The following is a 7,357-nucleotide window of genomic DNA, read 5'->3' as shown; positions in this document are numbered from 1 at the left end:
CACTGGTGATAAAAATGGTAATCGTCTCAGGAAAGTGGAGAGGAGTTTGTGAGGTGTGTGTAAACCTTTGAAGAGCGTCTGTTACAAGGGCGAATGCCATCTCTATGTCTCCAGTGCCCTGGTTCTCTGATCTCTTGGGTGCTGCTAATTTCTGTTGCCTCTGAGTTTTCTTTTTTTTTTAAATTTATTTATTTATTGAGGATTTCTGCCTCCTCCCCGCCACCAAAGGTCATGTGCCACGGGAAGTGTTTATTCTCAATTGATGGAGTAATGAAACTGACTTTGCTCCTACTATCCTGTCTTATCATCATCTTCCATCTCTCATTGTGCACTGCTATGTTTATGCTAACGGGATTTAATTGTTCTGATTAAGTCTACTGAGAATTCAGATCCATCCTATGCACTGCTGCCTGGATTTTCTTATAGTGTCTGTCACTATAGGAGTCAGCTTTCTCTGAGGTTGCTTTTGTGGCTGTCTCTGGCCTAACAGAAGTCACCTTTCTTACCACTAGGAAAGTAAGACTTCATATGCTGTGAGGGAGGAATCAGGCAGCCATTGTGGGAGGGAATTTGTTGGCATCCTTTCCGCATTGAAAGAATAATCCTTGCTTGATGATAGTGTGCTTTTCTGATCTAGTTAAACATGAATTTTGGCTTTGTCACAGTTAGCAATTTGGTCTTCATTTTATCATTGTGATATGAAAGACATTGTGCTTTTTGCATATGCATGGTATACATGTCTGTGATTGTAAATGTATATGAATATGCACAATGATGCTGGATGATGTCCAGAGGGTTTTTTTATAGCATTCTACTTTAGAAAATCTATTTTTTCCTACACATTGGTAAAAAATAAAGCAATTTAATTACAAAGTTGTTTGCACATTCATTGGTATTTTCTACAGCGATCTAAATGGGCTATGACAGAGTACTAATTCATTGACATCCTTTTGATTGAACTTGATATCAACAATCTACCCCCAAGGAGTCATATACTTTTAGGTCAAGATTAACTGGAAGGTTCCAATTCAGTCTGGTGAGTTAGTCCAGGTAATGATTTAAGAAGCTTGGACCAGGAGGTTTGCTCTTGTAAGAGTGCTAGCCAAGCTAGTGGATGCTAGCTTACAATCCTTTACTTGCAATCATCTAATGCTTCTTCTAAGTACTCTATTAATTTTCCATACCACAACCTCTAGCAACATGTAAAAAAAATTAAAAAGTTTTGTGTAGTTAAGAAATGCCTGTAATTATTTTGTTATGCTAGCAGAAAATATTAGAATGCAAAAGAATATAAATAATTTACAAAGTTTCAATAAATATCTTGAAGATGTTAATAGATTCCAGATTTTTGAGTTCATATTATTAAGGACATTTCAATATGATCACTATTTGTAGGTTATATGTAGATGGAATTTTCTTTCCCACCTGGTCCTGTAGCAGTTCAGTCCCAAAGAAACACACAGAGACTTATATTAATTATAAACTGCTTTGACTGTTATCTCGGGCTTTATTATTAGCTAGCTCTTACAACTTAAATTAACCAAGAATTCTTGTCTATGTTTAGCCCTGTTGGTTGGCACCTTTTCTTAGTGAGGCCTTCTCATCTTGCTTCCTCTGCATCTGACTGGTGACTGACTCTCTGCCTTTCTTCTTTACTTAATCCTTCTAGTCTGTTTGTGCCACTTGTACTTTCTGTCTGGCTACTGGCCATTCAGCATTTTTATTAAACCAACATGAGTGACAAATCTTTAGAGTGTGCAAAAGCATTATCCCACAGCAGTTCCCCCATTTATTTGAAACAAGACCCTGAATCTAATCTCCTTTGTTTAGCTTCTTTCGTGACAATTGCCTCTAACAATTTGTGTCCAACATAGTAAACAAAGACAAATGTCTATAAAACATTTTTTGGGGAATATGGGCATATTTTCTGGGCTACTTTCTGCTGATTGGGGGCACTGATAATTTTATGGGAACCCAAAGAAAATTTTGGATTATGGTCAAGTCCTAACTGGAGTATTCTGAGGATAGATCATCTCTTCCAGGAGTCTTGAAGCTGTTCTGGATGTGAAACTCAAGAGGAAACTACAATAGAGGTACTCTAAAACCTTGGATCATCTGGGCCATCCGCTCTTTTTGGAGATTTTTCAGGAGATCTTCCTTGATCAAACCTGATTTTTCTTAACTTAGAATGAATTCATAGCCTCTCATTTCCTATGAAAATAAAGGCAAAACCTCTTTTCTAAATTAACATGTATTTTGATTTAAATTTTGAAGTCAAGACATTTTAAAAATATGCATGTTGGATTAATCCAGCAGCACTTATAATCAAATGTCTTTTAGCTGTTGTTACTCTTTCCTCAGTAGGCAAACAATTAGAAAACAACAAATCACATACAGTATTAAGATCCTCTGTGTATTTTCCATCTTTATGTGACTTTTTAATACTCTATTTTTTATTTTAAAGCTTTTTCAGGCTTTATGTGATTTTTGCCAAACATTTGGGTTTTGTTTATATATGGAAGTTTCTGCCCTGCCTGATCCTGAAGCAATTCAGTTTCAAAGAAACCCACAGAGGTTTATATTAATTATAAACTGTTTGACTTTTTATCTTAGGATAATTATTGCCTAGCTTTTACAACTTAAATTAACCCATAATTATTATCTATGTTTAGCCATGTACCTTGTTACCTTGTCTCAGTAAGGCATTCTCATCTTGCTTCATCTTCATTTGGCTAGTCTGTGTCTCTGCCTTTCTTCTTCCTAGAATTCCCTTAGTCTGGTTGTCCCACCTATACTTCTAGCCTGGCTACTGGCCAACCAGTGTTTTATTAAGCCAATACGAGCGACAAATCTTTACAGTGTACAAAAGTATTATCCCATAGAAGTTATAATAGATAACTGAATATTTAAATCTGAAGAAGAGATACATGAAAATAAATTTGTGGACTATAGCCTCATTATCCTTTGATCATAAACACATTTTAACTATTAATACTGTAAATCTATGACAAATTTAGGCAAGTATGTGTTATATATATATATACACACATATAAATATATTAACATAAACAAATATACACACATATGCCCACATAGACACTCAGACACGTATTCTAAAACTCTCAGTAAAGACTAAAGTAATCCTAACAAATCACATGAACTAATCAGACATCTGGAGAAGCTGAAATATATCTACTCATTTTTAATATACCTTCCTTACAGAATGAAGTGACAGTGCTGGAGATGTGGCTCAGTAATTGAGGAGCATGTAGGAGATATAGAAAGCTGTGGACTTAATAACACTGCAATACATACATGGAAGAAGGAAGGGAGGGAGGGAGGAGAGCAAAAGAGCAGGAGAGAGTTTTAGTAGAAGGCCGTAATCATAGAAAAACTCAAAGCTCAAATGAAGCAAATGAAACCTTATTTATTAGCTAACATTTGAAGATTGATTTATAACAGGCAAAATCCTAAAAAGTCATGAGAAGATGTAGGGCGCAAACTTAAATAACTATTTTATAATGATGTTACAGTGAATATTTGAAAATAGCAACCAGCAGAGACTCTTAGTAAGAAATAAAACATTTCTCAGTGATGAGTATATATTAGATACACTGATTAAATGCTTGCCAGAGCTAGTTGTTGGATGGTGAAAGGCATTGTTGTTTGAACATATTATTACCTGTTTGCCCCCTGAACAAAGAAAACTTTTAATTTTTTTATATTATCCTTTTAGCAAAATGCAACAAGATGTATATGCCCTTTTCTTCATCAATAAGCTCATGAGATTTATTCAATTTAATTAAAAAATTCCATTACAGGTGGTACACACCTGTAATGACACCACTCAGGAATCAGAAGAAGGCGATCTCTGAGTTTGAGGCCAGTCTGGTCTTCATAGTAATCTCTAGGGCTACATAGTGAGACACTATCTTAAAAAACAAACAAATAAAAATAGAAAACTGTAAATGACCTGGCAATTTTATTAGAACTTTCTTTCAAATTCACTATTTCTAAACCCTGGAAAATATGGTTTACTTTGTAGATCTTCTGCACTTATGAAGCAGATTTTTAAATTCTTGCTTTATTATTTATTTTACACCATTTTTTTTCTTTTCAAACTAAATTGTTATTTTGCCCCATAGTGATCCAATATACATTCATCATTTATATTCCTGTCCTTTTCCATTATGTATTTTCAGATAGCTTAAAAATGATTATGAACATTACACACAAAATTAATTTTTGCCTTTTATTATGTTAGCTGCTGGGTATCCCATAGTATCATAATAGAGCAAAAATATTCTAAATAGCATATTAACCTAGCAACTCTGGAAACCAGTGTGGAGAATTCTCAGAAATATGAAATAATTCTACCATAAGACTCAGTTATTCCATTTCTTCACATATGCCCCCAAAGTCTGTATATTCTACTTCACAAATACTTGGCTCAGCCATGTTCATTGCTGATCTCTTCACAATTTCTAGGAATCAGGACAATTTAAATGTCTTTCATCCACTGAATAGATAATGAAAATATGCTATACACAATGTTTTATACTCCAACTGTAGAAAAAAGTGGAATCCCAAACTTTGCAGGTACATAGGTAGAACTAGAAAAGATCATATTGAGTGAGGCAAGCCAGACTCAGAAAGACAAATGTCATTTGTTCTTTCTTATTCAGAGGCATTTAGATCTACATTGTCACATGTGTGCACATAAACTGAAGTAACTACAGAAGCCACTAAGCCACTTCTACCGGGGGGGGGGGGGCTGTTGGAAGCAATAAGGAGGGCACTACATTGTAAAGGTGATCTGAAGAGGCAAATGAGGAATTCTGGTTAGGGAGGGGAAGGAGACAAATATAGAAGGGGTGAAAGAGGGTATAATAACAGCAAAGCATGTCTAAAATACTCATGAAGAATCTTATTGCGAACACTCTGCCCAAAAGTACCTACACTCCACATAAGTCAGTACATAAATATACATATATACTAAAATGAAAACCTCCCATCTGGGCCGACAGCACTTCCAGAAATGTAATGATTGTTAAGCAATTCGAAATAATGTTATTTCATGATCCCAAAATTAACTAAATATCCACTAATTCCAATTTTGGTTGATACAAAACTCGTATTGGATATGTTAATCTGTTTTTGATCATTACACTGATAATTTTAATTGAGTTGAACACATAATTAGCAAGCTGCTATTTAGAGTATGTTTATACAATACAACAACGTAATGGAGGGAGCTTGGAGAATTATAAATAGGCAGTCCAAGGGAAAGGACATCTGAGACCAGACTGGTAATATTTTCACATGGCAGTGAGAATAGCAGGAACTAAAGTAATCATAATGCTCATTTTTGCATAGTTACATAATATTTTTTACCCAAGTTCTGTCAATTGCCCATTTGCTGATTAAAACTTTTGGACTCATAAATAGTTCTTTTTTAAAATTTTAATTTTTCTTTTTTTATTGAGCATATTTTTTTCCATATGATATATTCTGATCAAGATTTCCCCTTCCTCTTCCCCTCCCAAATCCTCATTCCTCCCCACCCTTCTCCCTCCATGCCTTCTCACTCCAGGCAAATAAAAAGAAATAAGCCAGAATAAATAAAACAAATAAAAAACAACAAAGACAACACACAAGAAACACAGGCACACAGTGAAGTGCAAACACACAAAAACAAAACCATAAAAAACCAAAATCGGAAATCATAATACACAAACAAAAGACAGGTAGTACAAGTTAAATAAAAGTCCCAAACAAAGTAAAGCAATAAAAGGTCTACAAAATTAGCATTGAGGTGGTTTATGATGGCCAACATATACTGGGCATGGGGCATACCCTTAAGTGTGGTTTGTATATTAAGTGTGACTCTATTGGATAAAAATGATATTTTCCTCTTTGAGAGGTTTTCATTTGGAGACAGTAGGGATGGGAGCTCACGTCTACTTCCCATCTCAGTGCTGAGAGACCATCTGGCTTGAACCAATGCAAGCTCTGCGTTGCTGCCACAGGCTCTGTGAGTTCATATGTTCATCAGACCTGTTACGTCTGAAAGACACTCTTGTCTTGGTGTCTGTCCTCATCTCCGCTGTCCTTACAATCTTTCTACTTCCTCTGCAGAGTTCCCTGAGTCCTGAAGGAAAGGATTTGATGAAGGCATACCATTTATGGCTGAGTGTCCCAAGCTCTCTCACTCAGCACAATGTTCATTTGAGAGACTCTGTATTGGTTCCCATCTAATGCAGGAGGAAGCTCTTTTGTTAATGACAGATACAGACATTGCTATATGGGAGAATTCTTCCTAGAGTAGCACTTTCACATTTTTCTCATAGGCATATATATTATATTTATATAATCACATATATATGGTTTTATGTCATTAAAACATGACAATCACCCAGTTTGCATATTATGACGATTTCAGGCTTCCACATCACAGGTTTATCCGAGAGCCTCTTGTCCTTGCTACAATCGTTTTCTGGCTTGTCTCTCTGTCCCTTAAATGTAAAGACTTACTTCTGCTCTTGTTTTTATCCCACACAGCTCTGTGAGACCTGGAAATTGCCATCCTTGTTCATGTCACTCTGACTGTTTCTCTGGCACCTAATTTCAAAAACATACCACACTATTAAAAAGAAATTAAAACACCCAGCATTCAGAGCTGAACAGATTCATTCCCCCAAAAGAAAGGTGAGAATGTAGGATTCTTAGAGTTCCAACTATTTTTTGTTTTCTAGTTATGTTTGCTAATAATTTCTTGGGCCTTCCTTATTTGAAATTGGGCTTTTCTTGCATTACATCTTAGAAGAATGTCTTATTTTAATGAACTAAAATTCTATTCTGTTAAAAGGACTTTTGTAGACCATATCCATATTACTGTCTAAATATATGATTACATATATTTTCTAATAAAGCAGATCTGAAATTGAATCTGTTGACTTCCATAACAAATTAAATTCTTAATCTAATATTTTATAATGATATTTTATAATGAAGGGAGTGGTTTCCTGACCTTGAACATGGGTGCACTTGGTTAATTTTAACAGGAAGTATTACTCGTTTCATGCTGCTCAGACTCATTTCACAGAGACCAAAATTTCCAGCATGTCAGTATACAATAACTTGTTCTGTGCTGACTTCAACATATCTTACTTGAATGCCTTTAAAACATGGTTTTGTGCCCATTCCCTTGACTTCTTCATACTTTAATATCTGACTTCCCCAGTCCATATGAATGAACTTTTCCTATAAGCTTTCTCTCTCCTGTCTTCTCAGCTTTCATCTCGTCTTCCACCTGTGTAAGTTGCTCTCTTTCTTTAAGACTATCATTTAAATATTT

Source organism: Microtus ochrogaster, linkage group LG9 (genome assembly GCF_000317375.1).
Source record: "Microtus ochrogaster isolate Prairie Vole_2 linkage group LG9, MicOch1.0, whole genome shotgun sequence".
NCBI lineage: Eukaryota > Metazoa > Chordata > Mammalia > Rodentia > Cricetidae > Microtus > Microtus ochrogaster.
The sequence above is the reverse complement of the archived record's forward strand: the minus strand, read 5'-3'. Positions refer to the sequence as shown.